This window comes from Cyanistes caeruleus, chromosome 2, assembly GCF_971803275.1.
Source record: "Cyanistes caeruleus chromosome 2, bCyaCae1.hap1.1, whole genome shotgun sequence".
NCBI classification, from domain to species: Eukaryota; Metazoa; Chordata; class Aves; order Passeriformes; family Paridae; genus Cyanistes; species Cyanistes caeruleus.
In genome coordinates, this window is record NC_141702.1 from 38,160,797 (window position 1) to 38,183,983 (window position 23,187).

The 23,187-nt window shown below is 37.4% G+C and overlaps 1 protein-coding gene across 14 annotated transcripts in view; it reads right to left on the bottom strand.

The window, feature by feature from the left end:
* The window catches only part of EPHA7 (EPH receptor A7), a 166,153-nt gene that overhangs the window by 112,505 nt on the left and 30,461 nt on the right, over positions 1-23,187 (bottom strand). The gene's annotated exons all lie outside the window — the stretch shown is intronic.

Below are 23,187 nucleotides of genomic sequence, written 5' to 3' on the forward strand. Positions count from 1 at the left end.
AGGAGGAGAGCAGACAGCATAAACTGCTCAATTGTTTGCCCTGTTTCACATAAAGAGATAAGTAGATTGAAATTAACTTATTGAAACTTTCAAGAAAAAGACAAAAGGTAGACAATAGAAAATATGCATCTAAGAGAATTTCTTGCTTTGGTATGCCCACTGTGAACCCATGAAATTAAAAAATGTGTTGGGTTACAACACTGATGTTTAGAAATACTTCTTGAATCTACTGCCATGGTTCCCAAGGCAGAAATACACACAAAACAAACCTGCCATTAGACTTGCAAGCAGAGCACTGCAACCTAGACAGCCAGCTTAAGAATGTATAAACTATGAGAACTGTGGGAATGAGGAAGAGGGAAGTGTGGATCAGACAACACTAAAACTGAAAACAGATTAGGACTCAGTTTCAGCACTGAGGTTACAGGCAAACCTACAAACACTGTCAACATGCAAAACAAAACACAAAAGTCCTCCAGAACCTTCTAATAAAGCAGAGGTATTTTCAACCAGACTATTTAACTCCTTTTTTTTTTTTTTTGCCTTCCAACCCTAACAGACAGTCTAACCTTCTTAAGCCACCACCTGTATGCAAAAGAAAGGGACAGCGGGGGAAAATTTGTACTGGGTATCAAAATATTAAAGCTAGTTAAATAGTCATTCTGTATTCAGAAGGAGAGAATTTACTTTGGTTACACTCATATTTGCTTGGATATTTTCTCAGAACAGAAACGCAAAGTATCAAAAGACACTGATATTTGGAACAGTTATTTCAGTTGTCTGATACTGCATTGATGGAAAGAGCATGAAAACAATGAACTTTATCCAAAGCTCACTAAGTCAATGAGGAGTACCTTTGACTTTAACAGCCTTTGGACTGGACCCATGGTGTTGCTAAAGCAACACAAGTCATATTAGTCTGATTATTTTATGCAACAGGGAAAAAAATAAATGCAGCAATACTTAAGACAACAGTAGATTAAAGCTGACGAATTACGTAAACCAACAGTGGATCACACCAATAGGAAATTCAGGGTTTCTATTACTCTATCAATATATTGGTGTTTTAAGAAAAATATGCTTAAAATTGCCATCACATTTAGAGTTTGTTGTGCTGAAAAAAAAAAAAACAACCAGTGGATGGAAGCTAAATTATTTGGCAGAGCCAATTAGCATGCAAAGCTTGTAGCCTTTGATTCTGACAAAGGGGCACAAGTTTGCATTAGAAGGAAATCTAGTCCTGCTTATAAAATATGCTATAGCATGATTGTGCCACAGTAGCTATTATACAAGCTATTTAGAAAAGACAACAAAAAGAATTTCGGAGAAGCACTGTAGATAAACATGACCTGTGAATTCATAGCTGTGGAAAATTAAACTCAAAATTATCCTTTTATACCTTCATCCAAGGTTGTTTCAGAATTTTCTGACCAAAGCACAGAAAAGCTGAATGGATTTGTATGTGTGTACCTTAAGACATTTAAACTTCTGTCCTCTTTTTCTAGTACTTGCAATAGAAATGCAGCTAAAATTACCAAATAATAGTTTCCTGCCTTTCTTAAATTGTCATGTTCCTCTTATACCAAACAAAACACCGGACAAATACACCGGAACTTCCAACATGTAGTCCTCTGCAAAGCAAAGAGCAACTTAAAAGGCAAAGATCCCTACTGTGTTTCCAGTCTGTCCCTCTCAGCGGGGAACTTAACACGGCAAAGATGCAGAGAGTAAAATAAAGATTTCAGACAGAAATAACAAAATGTAAACAGAAAACTCCTTTTCAGTTTTGGTTTGTTGTTTTTTTTTTTTTTCCCGATGACTTGATCAAGACATTTATATGCTTAGTCACTTGCTATTTAAAGTAAGTGTGCATTTCTTATTAGAGTTCAAAGGGTTTGAGTGTCTGTGACTAGTTTACATGACTGAAAGCCAATTATTCTCCCGCACAGCATAACACAGGAGGCAGGTTCAGGCATTCATATCATGCTACCATTCCATTAGCTTTTTGTCCACTAAGAGGCTTGTGACGACATTTAATAACCATCCCTTTAACTTACAAATCCCAGAGATATAAGGGGCAGAATATTCCAGAACTGAATTTTGTAACAGTACGAGAATACCGCATTTAGAGAGGATTTAAAAAACTTTGTAGCTCTTCAGAAAGGAGGGTATGCAGGGCTGTACACTGTAATTGAAGGTATTCACTGGAGTAATACAACTAAATTATTCACCCAACTTTCTTCATAAAATTAAATTTCTCAATTTTTTTTTTTTTTTTCAGGCTAGCAGTAGAACACTTCTGTTACTTAAAAACTGGGGACCTGTGGGTCCTTCTCTGTTCTTAACACACACCATTGTCCTTGAAAAGAAAATTACAACTGAAAACTCTACTAACACAGTGTTGCACAAACCACTTATGAAGGTGTGAGAACCTGCCAGTCAGCTACACAGATAACAGATGGGAAAGAATCATTCAAAAATACCGGTTTGATTCTTTTTTTCCCCTCCCTTTCCTCCTCCCTTGCCAAATTGCCACAGTGGACTCTTTTATTTATGAGTAATTTAGTTTTGTTCTACACTATTTTAATTCTACATATTTTGATTCAATTTAGTTATTCATGTAATATTTTAAGGATTACAGGGACAGGTGGTATAAAATCCTCACTGCTGCTGCCTCCATAAGGAACATTAAAAAAATGTTAATTGTAAAAAAACAAAAACAAACACATTAGCCAAACAACACTCAGAGTACATGCAAATCTAAAGGTGATAAATAAAGATACTATTTCACATAAGTATCTCATGGCAAAGCTTCAGGCAACTCAAATGACATTTGATCACATCCATTTTAATATTTCATTTCATTAGTACAGGAAAGCAGTCATTAGCCGCACTTCTTCCCTATAAAGGGAGCCTAAATTATAAGTCAAGGCACAGAACTCAAGCAATGACAGAAGATATGCAGGGGCACATAACTGGTGAGACGGCACTCTGATGTTGTGGCTCTAATCCTCATCATTGCTGATCTGATTAAAACGTGAACTCAATTTGATGTTCCTCAAGCAAGTTAAAATCCAGCAGTAGTTTTGCAACTGAAGGGCTCCTGGGGTATTATAAGAGGCAGCACAGGGGTGGGGAGAAAGGCAAGAAAGGCAGCACAAAATACAATTCTCTTCCATTCACTCTGTTGTGTCATTTACAGCTGCTAATTTAATAGACCAGCTCTTCCCAGATGAAGCTCCTATTTTGTTCAAATAGCTACTCTAAAGTCTTACATGTAACTGACAGCACAAAGACACAGAATAGCACCTACCTGCCTGACCTCAAGCAGCTTAAAGCAACACAATTAGGTTTTAATTTTTTCCCCATATACTACAAAATCAACAATAAATCAGAAGAAAGTCTTGCTTCAGCCAAGGCACAATTCTTCGCTTAGTATCTTAGCCTCTAAACCATTAGGGACTGTCCATCACTGACCAGTTCCTTGGACTTGTTCACTTGTCTGCAACAGCCATGGCTGCTCCTCAGAGCAAATCTTCTCACTTCCTCCAAGAAACAGAGGTTTTTCTTGTTGGGAAGCTGGCAGAGCTCCAGTACAAAGACAGTGCGAACAAAAATCTCTCGGATAAAAGAGCTTTCCTGGAGTTGGGGGTTTGAGACTGAGGAAACACTAGAGAAAGCAGTACGCTATTCTGGATGTACACAATGAAAGACCCTCCAGGAAACCATATCAGCAGTCTTCCTGGGTTTGGACTAAGTTGTTTTCTTCTGGTACATCCAGAAGAAAAGCAACGAGGCTATATCGTGACAGTAGGGCCTGGGACAGGGCTGGGCTGCAGCATCAGCAGGCAGTGCCACTTGGAAACGTGTTTAACATATGCCACTGCAGTCAGGGCATTTGCAAACATTTTCACCCAGTATGTCTGGTATCCCTTAAGGGACTACACAAATACTGTAAAGAATGGAATTTGGAAAAGCCAAAAGTAAATAATGAGGAATTAACACACACTAACAAGAACTGTGATGCCACATCTGTGGCACAAGCTGCTGACTGCACCTAATGGAGAAAAAAAGCAGCTTCTCTGCTGTGAGCTCACCACATGCTTTAGTGGCCTGCTAGAGATCAAATAATGTATATGTTTCTTTTCATATTTATATAAAAAAAAAAAGTCAAAGGACCTCTAGAGAAGGGAATGAAGGCAGATGTAGAGGTCAAAAAACACTACCCTAGAGCACCAGTTGAGGGACAGGAGAAAGGAGAACAAGGATGTGTTAAGTACTATTAATTTTTATGTGGCCTTTTCACTATAAACACTATGAGATTTATTTTGTGTCTAGGATAGCTAGGGAATTTAAATTGGGAGCAATGATGGAAATGCAGTGAGGGCTATGAGTGACATATGTAACAATTGATGTTTATATAAGCAAAGGAGAAAGAATAAACAGTTATAGGGCACTGACACATTAATCAAGAAAATTATTTGCTACTACCATAAACAATTAAAAAAAAAACCCAAAAAACCTCAGTTTTTCAAACTGTAAGGCTTCCTGGTGGCTTAAAGGCCATACAATTGTTTTAGCAAGTTAGACACTTGATTGAACATGGCTTCTGATAATAACTTTTGAGTTTATATGAAAATAATTAAAGAGTTGGATGCACTAATTACTACTTGATCCCATTATAAAAAGTAGACTGGTGTAGGAGGATAAGAATAAAGATGACATGCTGTGCTAGCAGAGCAAGAGAGCTTGTCTATTTACTCTGGTTTGCCCTCCATTCCCTGAGCTTCCCATCACTAGTAAGCCTTTGTGGTGTGACAGTTTTATGCACACTAAGATGAAGCTAATGTTTAAAAAACAACACTTTTCCAGAGTCTGTCAAAGGATGACAAAAGAGTAATTACAGAGTTTCAACAATATCAGTATTACCTACGAACTTGGGGTACCAGGCTGTTCCCACTGAGAACCATGGCAAAGTGACTGCTCATCTTGGAAGGGCTCAGGTTTCCCCCCCAGGTTCCTTTCTCTCTTCACTTGAATAAGTTATAATAAGACCATATTAAAAGTGATCCTATACATTGCATTTTTCCTACAAGTAGGGAGTAGAATTTGTTTTATATCTGTGTGGGCATAACTCACCATTCTTGTGATTTGTTTTCCATTATCTTAACCATCTCCCTAACTTTCTACCTTCTCCAAGCCTGAGAAAATTAAAGAGAATTCAGCTAACCTTCTTTTCACAGAAATGATGTATACACAAAGAGTGCGTGCAGATGTTTCCTGGATGAAGTTATGCAGCTGCAAAGACTTTATTAATTATAAAATGCAAAATGGATTGTTCTGTAATTTAAACTCTCTGGGGCTTGGATACATTTGAAAATTAACATACATATATGTATGGCCCGGACATAGATGGATGCTGTTAGATTATTTATTACAGATGGATATTTTAGCTAATGCAGAAAATAAAAAGACCTGGTCTTTCTCCACTGGAGCTTTCAAATATTTGCCTCATATTAATGTCTATAGTTCCATAACTCAGGACTAAAAGCACAGCTTGCAGGAACAGTACTCCCACAGCTAGTGTTGCTGACCTCATCTACGATGGACAGGTCTAGAATCTTTATTTTAATCCTATTGACAGTGCCTCAGTGGGAGTAATTATAACAGTCAGCCACAAATCCAGACCTCCTGTCACTGATATATTAGGGTTTTTCACAACCAAAATGAGCAGCAGACGAGGATAAAAGCAACATGGGGTAGTGATTATAGCAAGATTTGTCAACCCCCTTCTGATTAACCTGCTACAAACACATGACAATTTGGCATGGGAGACATGAGAAAAGCAAAGGGTTTAACCTTTCACAGTGTCAAAAATTAAAATTTTCAAAACATTTGGGGGGCATTGTTCTCTTATGAGATACTTGGCTGGCGGATCACATCAGCCAAAGGCACTTCTTAGCTGAAGTCTCCGAAAAGTTTAGATAAACTGAAAGAAGACCATTATAAAACAATTCCCAACTGCAGATTTCAACGTGAAATATTAGACATAAGAAATATAGTAACAAAAAGAGACTTTATAACCTCTGATCCCCTTTTCCAATAGTTTGTGTATGTTCCAGTCATGGTTATGTTTGAAACTGTAAATTACTTTTATAGTGAGAGATGGCATCTGTTATGCCTTCTCTGGCACCTAATATATATTGTTTTATAAGGAGCTTAGACTGTAGTATTTTGTCTAACTACTATGCAATGCTAAATGTCTAACTGAAAAAGAAGTTTATTTTAGCTTGATTTTTAAACTGCAATAACATCTAAAGATTATTCATGTTTCAACAAAGGAACTATGTTGTATGTTTTAGTCAGAGTAAACCCAGGACTTTTAATGGTGCCTAAGCTATAGTGTGAATGACATATCTAAATAGGGTTGTCCCCTGGCTGCAAACCATCATTCACTGAATGTTTGTTGTTGCCTGTCAGGAATCTCTCAGACCTCATATTCATTCTTCAAGCCTACTATGCCCTTGTTTTCCAAAATCCTGCTAATGTCTTTTGAGAGATGTTCACATACTGCTGGTCATAGAAACAGAGACCCCAGAAAGAATGCTTGTTTGGTAATAGTAACTTGCAGTGTTTTTTCTACTGAATGAAGCAAAAGCTTCACCTCTCTACAAATCTACTTAAAAAAAAACCCAAAACCAAACAAAACAAAGCCCCAAAAGTAAGCATGTCAGTATATGTGTCTTTTTAACTTATCTAGCTGCAAAGAAACATAGGCACCAAATAGTACTCTGCTGTTTTCCTGGCTAACTTACAGACAAGGACAAGGTAATCAGATTGAAGAACATATCCTACAAATCAAAGAATACCCAATGTCACTATACTGTAACAGCAAAATTACTTTGAATCTAATCATTCCAAATCAGTACATAAAAGACTACATCTAAATGGCAATTAAAGACACGCTAGCATATTCTGAGGAGAATTAATTAAAAGTTGTGCACTGAGGCTATGACATGTTTCTCTAAATTTTCAGTTTACAAGGATAAGGCATGTGCCTCTCATTAACATTCTTCAAAATGACAAATATAAAGTCACCAGGAAAATTGTGGGAAATTAACATGTGAGAGATAGAAAAACACTAAAAATGCAAAGGTATGTGACTCTGTTACTCTGTTACAGAGTTCTAAACTGAAATGTGAGCTAGAAAATTAAAGGAGAAGAGATATTCTGGCTTTCCTGTTCATTCTTTCCCTATTTCTCCCCTTTTTTTCAGCCATGCCCTTCCCTCAAGATTAGGTTTGCAAGGTGCTTGAGTAGCTTCTGCTCAGAGTTGAGTGACAGCTCAACTCATTAGCCAGTTTGGGAGAAAATGCACCACACTTTACAGGATGTGGTATAGGTTCATTACAAAAAAAAAAAAAAAAAAAGAATACATGCCTGAAGTATTGTCAGCAGTAGAAATTTTATCTGTCTTCCTCAGAAGGTTCTCAACCAGTCAGAAAATTAATGAAGAAATGCACTTGATTTGCTTATAGCTTCTGCATCTTTAGGTTTTGGTTATTGTTCCTTCCTCTTTCATTAAAATGGTAATATTCAGTTATAAACTTCTTGAAATTTTTACTAAAAAAAGAATCTGTTAAAACTACAGTGACTAAGAATTCAGCAAATCTAAAATCACAAACCAACTTATGTTGTGAAAGTTATGATGGTCTGATAGGGAATTTGTATGATTACCTAACTGAGCAGAGTAACACATCGCTGGATGCATCAGCAGACAACAGAGAACTGCTGCAACAGAAAGAAATTGGCTGTGCAGACTTGGATGCAAGTGGTCCTTTTTTTCTATACAGATATATGAGAAATTCATGCTAAATTTATCACACTCCTGTAATGATTTTTTGGTTGGGTTTTTGGTTTTTTTGTTTGGTTTTTCTACTTGTATAAAATTCAACTGTAACAGCTGTAAGAGAATTTAAAAAAACCCAAAAACAAACAAACAAAGAAAAACCCAGTGGTGATCAAATGAATACAATTGTTTTCATGAGATATTTTTTAAACTTTTTTACTTCCCTGTTCTAGGGGCATAGCTCAAACAATGAAGCTTACGCAACACTGCCACTTAAATAAAACACAACTCACTGAGCTCATCAGGCACTTTTGACAGTGGTGATTCTGTGACTAAACTCCACTGATTTCACACAGGTTCTGAACAACCATGCCTTGTCTGGCCATACACAAATAAACATTTTGAGGTGTCTAATGCACACTTGGGCTTTGGTATTGCCAGTGTGCCTTAGGTAAGGTTTCCCATTGTTTCCCATTGTAAAGAGAATTAAAAACCTCAAAACAGTAATGAAAATAATGGAATTTGGGAAGGGGAAGGGCATGTAGTTTGGGTTTGCTTGTTTTCTAAATAAAAATACAGTAAAATCTGATCACTGACAAACCATTTGGAAAACAGTTTCAAAACAATTTGAAAAAAAAAACTTTGAATTTCAAGCCAACGAGATTTCAATGGTGTTCTGAGTCATTTTACCTGACTTTCCAATGCAACAAAGGCCGCTGGAGTTAACAAAAAAAAACTGTAACCTCTAGTACTGTGTTCAGTTCTGGGTCCCTCACTACAAGAACATTGAGGTGCTGAAGCAGGTCCAGAGAAAAGCAACAGAGTTGGTAAAGGATCTGGAGCACAAGTCTTATAAGAAGCAGTTGAGGGAACTGCAGTTATTTACCCTGGAGAAAAGGAGGTTCAGGGAAGACTTTATTGCTCTCTACAACTGCCTGAAAGAGGTTATAAGGAGGTGGGGGTCAGGCTCTTCTCCTAAATAAAAATCAACTGGGTAAGAGGAAATGGCCTCAAGGTGTGCTAGAGGAGGTTAAATTTGGCTATAAGAAAAAGATTTCTTCACTGAAAAGGCTGCAAGTTTTGGAATAGGATGCCCAGGGAAGTGGTTGAGTCATTGTCCCCAGAGGTATTAAAGATGTGTAGATGTGGCACTTAGGGACGTGGTTAAGTGGTAGATTTTGCTGTGTTGGGGTACTGGTTTAGAGTTGATGATCAAGGTTCTTTTCCAACCTAAATAATTATATGATTGTAGGACATTAAAGATAAAAATGTACAGTGGATTCCAAAAGTACTGAGTACTAGGTAAGACGGGTTTTTTCACTCTCTTATTGATTTTTTTAAGAAACTCCATTATTTTAGAACCTTTTAGCCTCATTACCTCAAATCAAACAAACAAAGAGCGACGGTCACACTCTAAATAGCAACCTTATTACACAGCACCACTCCAGCACAACTACGATATGACAACCTTTTATACAGAGCAGTGAACACGTCCCCTGACATGAGCATCTCTAATGCCTAGTAAGCCCCCCAAAGGCTCTCATTTCCCTTGCCAAATGAACATCCACAGTCTTGCCAGTACGGCTGTCAGAATCTTCTAATCAGAAAGTCACTGTGTTCTTTCACCAAAAGAACCTCACAAAACAGTTTATAAATATCTGAAAAACCCTCTCACACCCTGGCTATCCTTATTCTCCCTTCCTGGGAGTAGCATTGAGAAACTTCTAGAAGAAACATGAACTGGTGAAAGGAAGATGCAATGACAGCTTTTCTGACAGAGTTGCTTCTAAATTACCAGCAGAGGGATGCCAGAAAGAGGGGTAAGTTTTGGTCTATCATTGAAATACATCTACCACTCAAGGAAATATGAGTGTGCAGTATCAAGGTTTCCAACTTGCCTTTCATCCTTTGGAGTTGTCCCTCAATGGACAAGTCCAGTGGTTGCAGGGGACAGATGGCTTGTGCTGCCCCAGGAACTGCAGATGCCTGCAGGCAGGTATTTCTCAGGCTGTCTACAGACTGGATCTGCCCCTCTGCCACCTTCCAGGAGAATCCATACCTTGACCTGCCTGACTGGCCCCATCCATGGACAGATAAGGGTGGGACAGTGTTGGCTCAAGCCAGCTGGAGGATATTAGGCCAAGTTTTCCTCCCCAGGACACCATGAAGGTCACCCAACACCTGCCTCTAAAAGCCTGACCGCTTGGACAGTCAATTTTGCTCAAATGCTCAAGGCTGATGTCCAAAATACAATGTAAACACATCTATGCTGACAAAGGAGTTCCCCAACAGTAACCTACTTCTGCAAAACATAAAAATGTATTATATAGGCAAGATAAATCATATGTCACTAAAGCCTTACGTACAAAACCTTGTGAAAAACTACTGTAAAACTAAAGTATGCTGCTTTATTGGTTCTCAGTTCAGTTTACTCTACAGCCATTAAGTGTCAGTGAAGGCACAAACACAGGAGCAGAGGGCTGCAAAATGAAGTGGACAGTGGAAAAGGAGTAGAAACACTCCCTTCAGCAACAATGTTTAATCATTAATAAAATGTAAAGTTAGCAAAAATATAACCTGAGTAGCTTCTTGTACTTCTGTGGAGAGAACAGCACTAAGCTTAATACTTTGTCTATCTTTATGCCAGGTTTCCTCTTCACACAGATGATTCCCTCCAAAACCCCCAAAACCCCAAAACCCCTGCCCTACAGCTCTCCAGATACAAATAAAATGAAAGAGTTTCCTATGAAAGCCTCATATAATCTGAAATCTTCTCATGAAATCATTTTGGGCCCTGTGAAATAATGAAGGTCTTTTTGGGGAGTCTCAGATTTCTCTGAGATCTCCTGGTTCCACGATAAAGTTCTCTGTAAGGTAAATGGTGCAAATGGATCTGTTCTGTTTCTTCCTGAAGCTTTGAGACAATCAAGTTGTTGTGGATGTTTAACTTAATTGTAATGGTGCTTAATAATTGGCTGGCAAGAAATAAATCTGGAGGGCTTTCTTGTGAAATAGAATAGAAGCAGGCATCTCTACAAGCTTTCCAATTGAAATGAAGTTAAAATAACTTAATAACACAGTTTTGTTTCCTTTGGACAATGACCTACTATTACCATTCCAGGCCTCAATCCAGAAAAAAAATTTCACAGGTTTCTGTAACACATTCCTCAAGGCCATCATTATACAGCAGGCAAATCCATCCAAACAAAAGACCAACTTCTAAGAATCCACAAGAGAGAAATTACTCCACTTCAGAACAACAGTGCTATAGAATCTAAAAATAACTTTACTTGCATATCCTGGTCTCAAATATTTCTACATTTAATGCTGATTGTCCTACTTACGCAGAAAAAATATGCTAATGCCTTTGAATCTATTGTGGTGCTTTTGAAGGAACTTTAATGCAAAAAAGCAACTGTTCTCCACAGTTACATTTGGCTTGGAATGGGAAAAAACAGAAATGCTGCCTGAAAGGAAACAAAAAATACACTCTAATTTCTTTAAGGAAGGAATCCCTTCCAGGTTCACAGAAGACAATAAAAATTTTATCAGTGCATAGACTGGAAATTTCACAGTCTTTGTAAGAATTTAACTATAATCCTTTAAAATATAAATGGATTTAACCTCTTTATCAAAAGATTAGAGTGTCAGTTTATTAAGAGATTACAAACACACAACTCCCCTTTAATGAAAAAAAAAATAAGCATTACTATAGTAATTCATTGACATGACTGAATTGGAACAAAATACGAAGAAAACTTCGGGGTTTCAGTAAGCATGTGGTAAGAAAAAACATTACTAATTCTGACAGATTTATCTGTATCAGTTTTTATGATAAAACTCCTTGGATTCACACAATGCTTTAATTCCAAATAGTACAGCATGAGTTGTGATACTGTGAAATGAAGTTGTCTTTACTAATTGCATAGTCTGAACAGAAGTGTGTCTTATAGCAGAGAGCATATCAAATCTGCCTGGCTGATCCTTATGATTTGAAAATGTCACTTTCTACTAAGCACAGAGAAAATAGGGAGGGGAAATAAAGTCGCTCAAAGATAGCAGCCATCCAAAAAGATAAAGAACACGCTGAGGAAAAGCAGACAACAGATTGCAGAGACAGAACAATCACAGATGGAGGCCAGGTGGGTGGGTCAAACAATTTTTTTATAAAAGGTTTATTTTCATATTTAAACAGTACCCCGTTGTGTAAATGTTCAGCAAAGAACTGATAAGAAAATGGATTTGTAAGTGCATTTGAACAAACAACATGTCTTACAGTCAAGAGGGGCTTAGTCGTATATAATTAAGGGATAATGTGCATGGCTGAAGAGTGTATGATACTGCAAGTGATTAAACACCACTGCAAAACAAAGCAGCTAGATATTCAAGGAAGCTTTATGGAACCAGCACGAAGCAATCTCAAAACATGAACTTTATTTTTGTTAAAGACGACAAGAAGATATTTATCTAACCAGACAAAAGGTTTTTTTCACTGAAAATGCTGTGCACTTCCAAGCTGCTTCTGCCACGTAAGCAAGCTAGCTAAGATTATCACACTTTCTGTTTCAGTGTACACTACTATTTCATTTAATCCTTTAAACCCCCAAAGAGAACAGCTCTGTGTACATGCAAGGCCCAGGTTCTCTGGAACCGTGCAATCATAGTTCTCTGCAGATTTCCAAAAACTTACTGGCATTAGTCAGCTGAGTAATTAGAGCCCTGAGGGCTTGAACCAAACCCACTGAAGTAATAGGTGTCGCGGACAATGGATGACCTGAATCATGCAATAAAGACAAGACAAACAAGGAAGATCAAAGGTGCACAGAGACCACTGGCATTTCATACAAAGACTGCAGTATAGACACATGACCAATCTCCATTGTATCTGCCCAGCTGTCAGGTATATTTTCTAGGATACAATACTCTAAAACATTTACAAAACTTTTAAAGGTTTGGAAACTTAGAATTTCTATTTTTGGGGTCTCTTTATTATAATTTCTTATTTGTGTCTTGGGTTTCAACTTGTGAAAACTGAAAAAAAATAGAAAGAATGCCAATATAACACTAATGCATCCACATTCACATTTTTGTTTGGATGCAGAGTGGACTTTTGAAGGGATTTCTCAGTCATCCATGCTTACTGTGTTTTGGGTCCTATCACATAATCTCAGAGCAAGTGAACAGATTTGTTTTCAAAGGAAAATAACTAGATGTGCTCCAAGAGTGAAACTTTTGTGTTCCAGCTACAATTGGATCAGATTAGACCTACCGCAAATAGTATCTCCCTGAAATTTATTTAGTGTGAACATCAAGTCCTCAGGACAAACTGTTTTGCTCTACAGTTCACTCCTATTGCTCTGTTCTCCTTGATAGTGACACTATCATGAGGGGAAAACATAAATGCTTTATTTAGAGAAGCCTTAATTGTTGGTTTTGATTGACAAATCACTACTAAAAATATCTAATAGATGTAGAGGTGACTCAGCATCCTAATTGTGAACAATTTGTATCTCAAATGATTTTTTGTGCAAGTAATTCTTCAAACATCCCCATGTAGTTTGTTAGAAAGGCAAATGTATAGATGTTGGTTTCTCAGCATTCGAGAAACTGCACAATTCTTTGAAAAAAGAACAAGACACTGAAAGAAAATAAATGAAGGAAGCAAGTTGCTACCGTGAAAAACAAAAAGAAAACAGGAAAAGAAAGAAAATAAAAGCTGGTTTATGTAATTGAGGGGGGATAAAAACTAAATTTTTATGAAGTTCAGTAACAGGCAAGGAGGCCCAGTTCATCCTCTCCTAACACGTGTGCAGCTCCCAATAGAAACGGTGCATGTTACAGAAGTGCCCTCACAGCCCATGGCAAAACTCAGTTATCCACTTAAGGTGGAATTTAGGGCTTTTAATTAGGCAGCTCTATTCAAAAATCATTCATTCATTCTCAAAAGGATGGACTGCCAGGTAAGAAATAAAACATATCCCACAAAGGCGTGAAAGTCATGGCAATGGCCCAGGGGACAGAAGATACTGTCACTGATAAAAAGCATTCCCTGGTATCTCCCTGGCCTCTAATGCATTTCCATCTTCATTTCTGCTACACTACCCTAAAGCATAGGGTTGTGCATAGCATAGCTCCCTAGTATTGCTCTACTTCTTCCTCAGTCTTGAAATTTTCTGCATTAAATCTTTAAATAGAGTTTTTTTTTTGGTTTTTTTTTTTTTCTGAATGATAAAAGATACAAGTAAGATTTAACTGAAGTTAATTTAATAAGAAAAACAAGATGAAACAAATTCAGAGAATAGAGCGGCTGTAGAGGTCCACTAGAAACCAAGGGCTGAACAATGGGAAACAGAACAGGCATGCAATCCTCATGCAGGGTGCTCAGTTCCTCCCCTTCCCAACTTTTTCTAATCACTCAGCCAGACACATTTCCATTACACAACCCACCTCCTTATCACCAGCAAGCACACCAGTCCAGCAGACCCACTGATCTCAAATGGGTCTCCTCTGAGACAGTGACAGGAAAGCTACACAAAGGAAAATGGTTAGCCAGCTCTGACACGGGATTTAAATACAAAGTCACACTGGGACCTGGGTATCCTGAGTCTGCCCAGAGGGCTTCTGCAGGAAAAAAAGGGCTGTTGGGAGGGAAACATCAACAGAAACTGCAGCAATGTGATAGAGTGTGAATATTTTTAGAGAAGTTGTCCAAATTAATCCCTTGATCTCTACTGCCCAGCTGACAACAGGCCACAGATTAAACAGTTGGAATGTGAATTCTCCCAAGATTTTATAACACCTGAATTCCAGTTAGTGCTTACACATGTAATGTGCAGCTCAGTTCTCACTATAGTCTGCGGAGATCCAGGACTCAGTTCCCAGTTGCCAAAGGCTATCCTAACAGGTCCTCAAGCTAATGGTCCAAAAGAATATGGGTCTTCTGTGACTACTGTATCACATTGGTCAACCCACATACTGCACACTATGCCCCACCTCAAACAAGAGCAGACAAACAACGTTTACAAACCCAACCCAAGCCTCTGGCAAACAGTGGAACTGCTCTCCAGGCGACAGCTTCAAATAAATCCTTCTCTCACTTGCTTATACCTGGCATGCCAACATAAAGTATCCAGTCATAAGAATTACCAGTAATCCTCAAATGGCACCCAGCTGCATACCCTCATAAAATATCTCCTGTTTTTATATTCATGAAGTACATCTAGCCTCCTATGAGGCTGGGTAGTGATGAGAAATTAGAACAGTGGATTGTCCAAAATTCTTTAATAATAGCTGGATCCACCTAGATCCATACACATACTGTTGTAGAGCTTTTCATTGCTTGTCACACAAAATCTTGGTGACTGAGCTGAAATGAGAAATGTATGCCTACAGGGAATGAGATACCAAGCTGAGGTTGGCATATTTGAGCTTTTGAGTAAAGAACTGGTGTACTATAACTAGTTCTCTAAATTCAAAACAAAATACTGGTGCAGTCGTTTATGACTGTATTAGGCTATTACGGCATTTATGTGAATGGTGATGAAAACTAATTTGATATGAATACAAATGCTAGCTGGCAATTTCCTGCGTTACAGCAGCAGTACAGAGAGGACACACGTTTGAAGAATCTTAATTTGTGGGCATGTGTGTACACATGTACATGCTTCAAGACCATTCATATTTCAGTGAAACAACCCTCTCTACTGGCCTGTCATGCAGCCAGAGATAAATGGTATGAGCAGCAAATAGCTTGGGTGAACCAAAGAACAAGTAAACAGACTCAGTTATTAGTGACTGCAGAAAATTGCACTGTTAAAGACTTTAACAAGTACACAATCTATATGAGAATTTTAAAAAACCCTCTGTTTTTCTTTCCATGTCTCATCTTTCTCCTTTCCTTGGAACAAACTAACCTATGACATCACTGAAATAGCAGATGAAGAAACCATTTATTAAGCTTTTTGCCAATATATGTTTGAAGCTACAGCAATTATTAATGATGGACTTTTCTGAGGGATCTGGGACTCCCTGATAAACATGCTACATCCTGCACTACAAAGTGCGCCAACCCCTTTGCCCGGCCACTAATTCTCATGTTGAGTTAATAAAGCACCTTTTTGCACTTTTGTGCCCTTTTTGTTTCACTGTCCTATAAGTAAGTAAGTGCTTGGAACTTTAATCTGCATTTAAGTCATGTGATAATAACTAGGAACTTTGTGAAAACAAAATGTCATTCAGAATGAGGAGTTAAAAGATGCAAAAGGAATGCAAAGCTCACCGGAATCTCTTTCAAATTCACTAAGAGGTTTTGACTATGTGTGCAAACACATTTGATGTAAGAGTGACTTTACTGGACATATTTGCAAGAATGAGCCCAAACGTACATCAGCACTACAGAAATACTGGTTTTCAACCTGCAGCATTCCCAACATGAACCTTTGGATGGACTTAAGCCAATATATCTACCAATCTGTGCTTTGCACTTATGTTTATCCAGTAGTAGCAAAGATCTTAAACAGCCCATACTTCATGCTGGATTTCCACTCATCCTCCTTCAGTCCTGAACATATCACATATTGTGGATTAGAAGACAAAAAAAACCTGTTTCATCAAAGTCTTATAATGGGAGCTTGTGAAAAAGAAATGGAACTTAATGTGAAAATATGTATTGCTAGGGTTGCTGTACTGATTGCTTTTTTCTTTCCTTTTTTTTTTAACTGAATTCACTTAAAGCATCTGCTTTGTGTTTGCAGTGAAGCTGCTATAAAATTTTCCATCAGTCATAACTGGTCTGCAGAACTAAGGGTTTCTGCTGTTCAGTTTAGAAATACAGACACTTGACCTTTTCCATGATTATGTTTCTACAACATCCTTTGGCAGCAAGGCCCACAGTCTAATCAATCGTATAGTAATTGTCCTAAAAATTAATATAAATTATTCCTGACACTGCATAAGTACATAGCACTTTTATTTACATCCACTGGCATATAGAAGTAAAATACTCCTTTTTTTCTTTGTAGTATTTGTAACAGGTTGGCAGACTTAAGATTTTACGTAGAAATTAAAAGAGTTTGTGTGCACTGACCTGCTTAAAAAAACCCCAAATCAACACAGCCCAAAAAATATCCCCAAAAAACATCACAGTCTTACAAATGAAGACAACAAATGCCAATTCATATGGATAGATGAGTAGTTTCCACATAAAGCAGCACTCTCAGATGAGAAAGTCAAAATAGAACAGGGGACAAAGCAAAACCTCAGACAGATCCAGAATGTAGGAAGATTAGGTGGGGTTTATGTGGTTTTAGTAGTAAATCAAATCCAATAACACAAAACTTGAGGAAGGGATTGACTTGAGGTATTATCTCAGTCTACATTGTTCAGCTAAAGTTTCGACAGGTATATAGCCCATTTACATGCAGCTCTTTGCATGTGCAGCAAAATTTATGTCTCCTCCTCAAATTTTATACCATTTCTGTTAAACTGCAAAGATTGATTACACTGCTGTTCTCATGAAGGTTAAACAGGTAATGCAAACTTCTGCTGCTTTTAGTCCTAATTTTCTGTAGAGTAACCTTAATTGTGTAGGGCTTAGGTTTACTTTATTAAGGCTGTATGTATGTATCATGCTTAAATATGTCAGTGGAATGGGAAAAGGTAATTTTTCTGTATAAAATAATAACATAACATTTGTCAATCCATACATCTGCATTATCTCCTTAATTTTCTTTTTGCATCAAAAGCATGTTAAAGCTGCAGTCATTTTCTTTATTCTCAATTTCTCTAAAGAAAATAATTTTACATTTCAACAAACCTGGGCAAATATTACCTTGAAGTTCCTGTTTCTTGAAAGAATAATGGAATTACAGAATGGTTTGGGTTGGAAGGGACCTTAAAGACCACCTAATTCCAAACTCCCATCCCCACCCCTACCATGGCCAGGGATACCTTCCACTAGACCAGGCTGCTCAAGGTGCCATCCAGCCTGGACTTGAACAATTCCAGGGATTGGAATTCTCTGGGCAACAGATACATTGAAGATACGTAGAAGAAGATGAGCACAGTAACACATGATCATGGTAACTCAGCTCTTCTTGCTTGCTATTTTTATATCAGAGAATATGTATACTATTCTTCCAGGCACGCTGACACCTTACTGCCTTGTCTTCTTCATCTTGAATTCCTGACACTGAGTACACCAAACCTGTCAATTTTGAACTCCTATTCCCTCATTAGGCAACATAACATACTTTTTCACTGAGTCTGTCTTCATAGGTCCTCACTCTGAAGTGACCAAGTCAACAACAATATATGCACAATGTCCTTATGTCACATCATGAGAAGTGTTTAAAATGAGAAGTTCAGGCTTTTTTTTTTAGCCATTGTTCCAGTTGGTTGCAATAGAGAAAAATTCAAAATACTGGTTTTTCTTCAAAATTATTTTATTCATTTATACAAGCCTAATATATATATATTTTGTATATTTTTGTATCCTTCTCTTTGTGGTAATAGCTATTAAACTAGATTTCATATGAAGAGCTGCAGAAAGATGGTTACCCTGCTCTATTTCAAGTTTCACTAGTCATGATAAGGTATAGTACAGCCTGAAAATTTAGGATTTATGGCCTCTATTCTGTTTTAAGCAGAAGTGAAACAAACCCACACTTGGTTTTATTTCATTTTGAGATTTCATCCTACTTCTCTGTTACCTACAGTAGGTATTTGTCCAGTATTTCAGGCTAAGCAGTCTTATTCATAGGAGAAAATTATGTAGAAGGATGCTCAGTAATAAGAGTCCTAAGTAAAAATTTGTGTTTGGGATCTATTCCCCACACAGGCACTTAATAATATTGTTACCAGACCCAACTCTATTTTCTCTGGTTAAATAATGAAAAATAAGAGCAAAGAAGGGATATACATGGAGAGGAGCACCCCAGAATCAACAGATTCTTCTTGAGTCTGCCTGAAACATGTAGGCATTGATACACTAAACAGCAACAACAGCCTGCAGTAAAATCTGTGCCATTTCAGAAGAATTTAAACTGCTCAAAGAAAAGTATCAGTAGAATAGGGAATACTTTCTAACAGCTGATAGAATTAAATAGAATAACTGACTCTCCTCCACCAAAACAAGCATGAAATGATAAAGTCGAAAAGAGCCTTGCTGTCAGCCACAGGACATACCTAACAGACAGGCACATTGAAGATAAATGCTTTATTCCTGCATCTTTTTTTCTTGTGGGTTTCAGGAATGGGCTGTGGAGGTAAGGAGGTAGACAAGGGGCTTTTATTGATTTTCTCTGCTATACTTGCTCTTGCTACTTATTAAGAGCTGTGGAAATTGCCCGTAGCTATCTTTTCCCATGTTTTTTTTCTAGCTGCAATACTGTCACTCCTCTCTTTGTTCATGTCCTCGAAAAGTAGTTCCTCTAAGGACCACTGCTACAACAGCAGCAAACACCTAAGTCATATAAATGAAGACAGTAAGAGTTGTGCAAAAACCTCACAATATTCCAAATTCTCCTATTAACACCACAGTCATTTAAAGAGGTGAAGACCTTCAAACTACAGTTAAGACCATCCAAAAGGAAAAGATGGATGTCTCTTGATGGCAAGAGACACCCCACAGGATCAGGCTGTAAAAGACAATCTTGTTTTTAACTGTGGGTCTTCTTTTATCAACTAGAGTAAGACTCTTTGCAACCTTCCTTTAAGAATTTGCAATGGTGTCAACAACAGTGGCAGTAGGGACAGCAGCTTTCCAAGCATCTGTCATGTCAATGCTCGGGCCATCAGCAGAAACAGATTGTGCTAGAGAAGTCATCCCATGTGAACCAGTAAGACTCAGCCAAGTCTCTCCATTCTGCACTGATCACTGATGAAAAAGATTTTCTATGAATTGAAGGATAAGTAAGTTCCTTGCAAAAGAAAAAAACGCAAAAACAAAACCAACCACACACACACGCAAAAAAAACCCAAACAATAAAACCACACAGAAAGACCAAACCAAAAAGCCCTCAGTATGTTTTATGACTTACTTTCCCTGAATCTCTTCCAATAAATGCACACTCCAATCTGATAAATATTCCCTGAGAAGCACCATGCACTCTGCTGTCCAGACATGGGGAGAAGGGAGGAATTTAAAAAATCAGCCTATGGATGACTAAATATTGATGAATATGCTGTGAATTCTGAGGCGGGTTGTCCCCCCCTGTCTCCCACTTACTAATTTACAGAATTTGCAGTATTTAGAGTCACAATGTCAACCAAAGTCAGAAGAAATAGAATTCTAGAAAGCATTACAACCATCATTAGCACTCTCTATCCTGAGTACTTATCAGACACATATAAATCTTGATGCCTATGTGACTCACTATGATGAAATTAAATGAGAGCAAGCAGAGCAAATGCATGTCTACTGCTTTTATCTCTAACCCAGTCAGACAGTCATCAATATATTTGAGCTACTGCAATATATTCTGTAATATTTCAGAATATTGTTATCATTTTATTAACCCAAGTATTTTTAGTACTTTTTTCTATATCTCCACAGTTTTGTAACAGATAACCCTTCTCCAGCCCTGACTGCATTATCCAGCATTTCATACAACATGCTCCTTGTTCTAAAAAAAACCAAAATTATTTAATTCATGACTAATATAGTAAAAGGAAAACTAAAAACAGCATGTGCAAAGGCAAGGAAGCAAAGCATTAAGAGTCCGTAAGGACATTAAAGCATGCGGTATCCCTATTCATAACTGCGTGCATTGCAAAAGCACAGAAGCTGTACATTCACACCAAATCAATCCTCTGTTTACCCCCAGACATTTTAATCTGTTTCCTTAAAAGGACAGGTGCTGATAAAGATTTGAAACAGCGACCGAATTAAGAAAATGACAGGAAAAAAGTAACCCTGCTGCTACAAAACAGCATCCTCACCAGGACTGCATTTCTTGAATACTCTCCTTCAAGGAAAGGAGTGCATCATTTTTTATATTTAGCCAGGGAAGGTGACAGACTGAAATCAGAGTTGCTAAAACCAAAGCAGGTAGTGTGAAATCTAAGTACAGAACTGGGAACCTAAAATGAGGAAAGGGATTAATTTTTTTTTTTTTTTTATCATTAGAAAATCAGCACATTATTCCAACTGAGCTAACATGCCCAACTGTACTGCAGGATTACAAGGAAGCTGAAGACAAAGGTTTCATTCACAACTCTACTCTTTTACAAGGGACAACCTCCTGCACAGATGTAAAGTCAAGTCACGTCTGGTGAAGTTCACTTCTCCTGTGACAGTGGACAACACTTTTGGAATCAAAATAGAAAGAGAAACCTTGATCCGGTGTCCTGCACATCATTAAGATCAAAATTTAGTATAGGAAGCAATGCATGTAGATAGTCATTACAACTGTGCTAAAAATCAGAAAGAAGTTGTAACTTTCCGTTCCATTTTCACCACTACACAATAAAAACATCAACTCTCTCTAACAAGGCTGAAATATCTTTAAACATCACTGATCCTCCACCACTTATTTTCTCTTACTACAGGTCATTTAAAATAAAATATCATCTATGAGGCTTAGAAATGTACCTCCTTTAGATGTCTGTTTTAGCCATGATGTCTCTGCTTTGTGGCATCACAAATAGCTGTCATGAAAATGAAGTTAAGATAATAAGCAAAACACTTTGGGTCAGATCCTGGTCCAATTAAACTAAGAGTCACACAATTCACATCACCATGGCCAAAATTAAACCTAACCAGTGAAAACCCAGTGGGAATAGCTGAACAGAAAATAGCATCCAGTTTTTATGCAATGCTTAATAAATAAATTCAGCAGGAGGTTTATCATTTGTTTTCATGGAAACATGGATGAACCTATCTCATGCAAATAAGCTGTGGTGGCAGAAAAACATGCATAAATTGGAATATTTTGTAGAAAGTAATATTTTCAATACAATGCTTATGATTTTTCAGAACTTATTAGTGGCCAAATTAAAAGAGATCATTTTACAAATAGGCAGAAAATTATTTTGCTTGTCCATGACTTACACATAGTCTTGTTTTGTTCTAAATTTCTACCAGTGTACTGCAAGATTCTATTAATTCTTTGTGCTTACTGATGCAGCAAGGAAGAGAATGAGACTCTTGATCATGTTAGAGAATTATATTTTACTACATCATTTTTTAAGTTTGTCAAACTATGTTTAATCATTGTTTCAAACTGAAAACAATAATGTAAAATTATCCATATGATATACTAATTAGGACCCACTTCAGAACCGTAAGAACATGAAAAAATGTGAAAAGCAAGACAGAAAGCTGACACTAGAAATATTTTAAATCTTTTTCTGGCCTAATATGTTAATATTTCTCATTTATCATAAAAAAAGTAGGATGTGTCTTGACCCACCATTGCAACTTTTTGCAAATGCACAGTAGCCAGATAGTAATGTCTTTGAATGTTATTAGTGCACTGTGGTGAGAATAAATGTATCAGTGAGTTCTTAATGACTTTAAATGAGATGTCTCTGTGACATCAGCAAAGACAGGCACCAACATAATACACTGTGTTTTATTAATAAAAGAACCATCATTTTTAACTCTGTTCAGATGATCCCCTTCAGGCCTCAGGTGCAACATAGGTGATAGCTTTGTGACAAAAATAGAAAGGCATTCTCTTAGTCCTACAATAATACTGCCTAGGAGGCATTTCTTTCTTCCTTTGAAGCAAAGAGATTATTTTGGACTTTCATACAGCCCTAAATAGCCCATAACTGGAAAACATATCTCAAGAAAAAACTAAAACTTTAAACCCCCTAGCTAATGAGTGATATGCATACAGAAGGGTTAACTACAGGAGGGTCACCTCTACTTACTTGCATTGGAGACTTTATGAGCATTTCCATTTTTCTTTTTTGATTACCCCTTATCACTTACTATCTCCTTATGGGATCCTTAACTACTCAACATTTGTCAAACATCAGAAGTGCTTGACAGCTGACCCTTAAAAAAATTCAAGAATAGAAACTGAACTATATTTCTGCAGGAGCTGGAACTGTACAGCAGCAAATTGCCATAGAGCCTGTGACAACACTAGAAGAGCTGGCAAGAGGCTCTTCATGCAATGAGGAAAATTCAAACTTAATTTATTGTCCAGCCAAATTCCTGCACTTTATTTTTAGCACAAGATTAAGAGTTACCTCTCAGTGGTGCAAAGAAACTCTGTGAATGATGGGGTATTTCAGTTAATTTAGCAGAGCAGAAGTTGATCATTCCAGGAATGTAGATGTCATAACATAAATGAGCGGCAGCAAGGCTGTAAACTTCTAGGGGCATA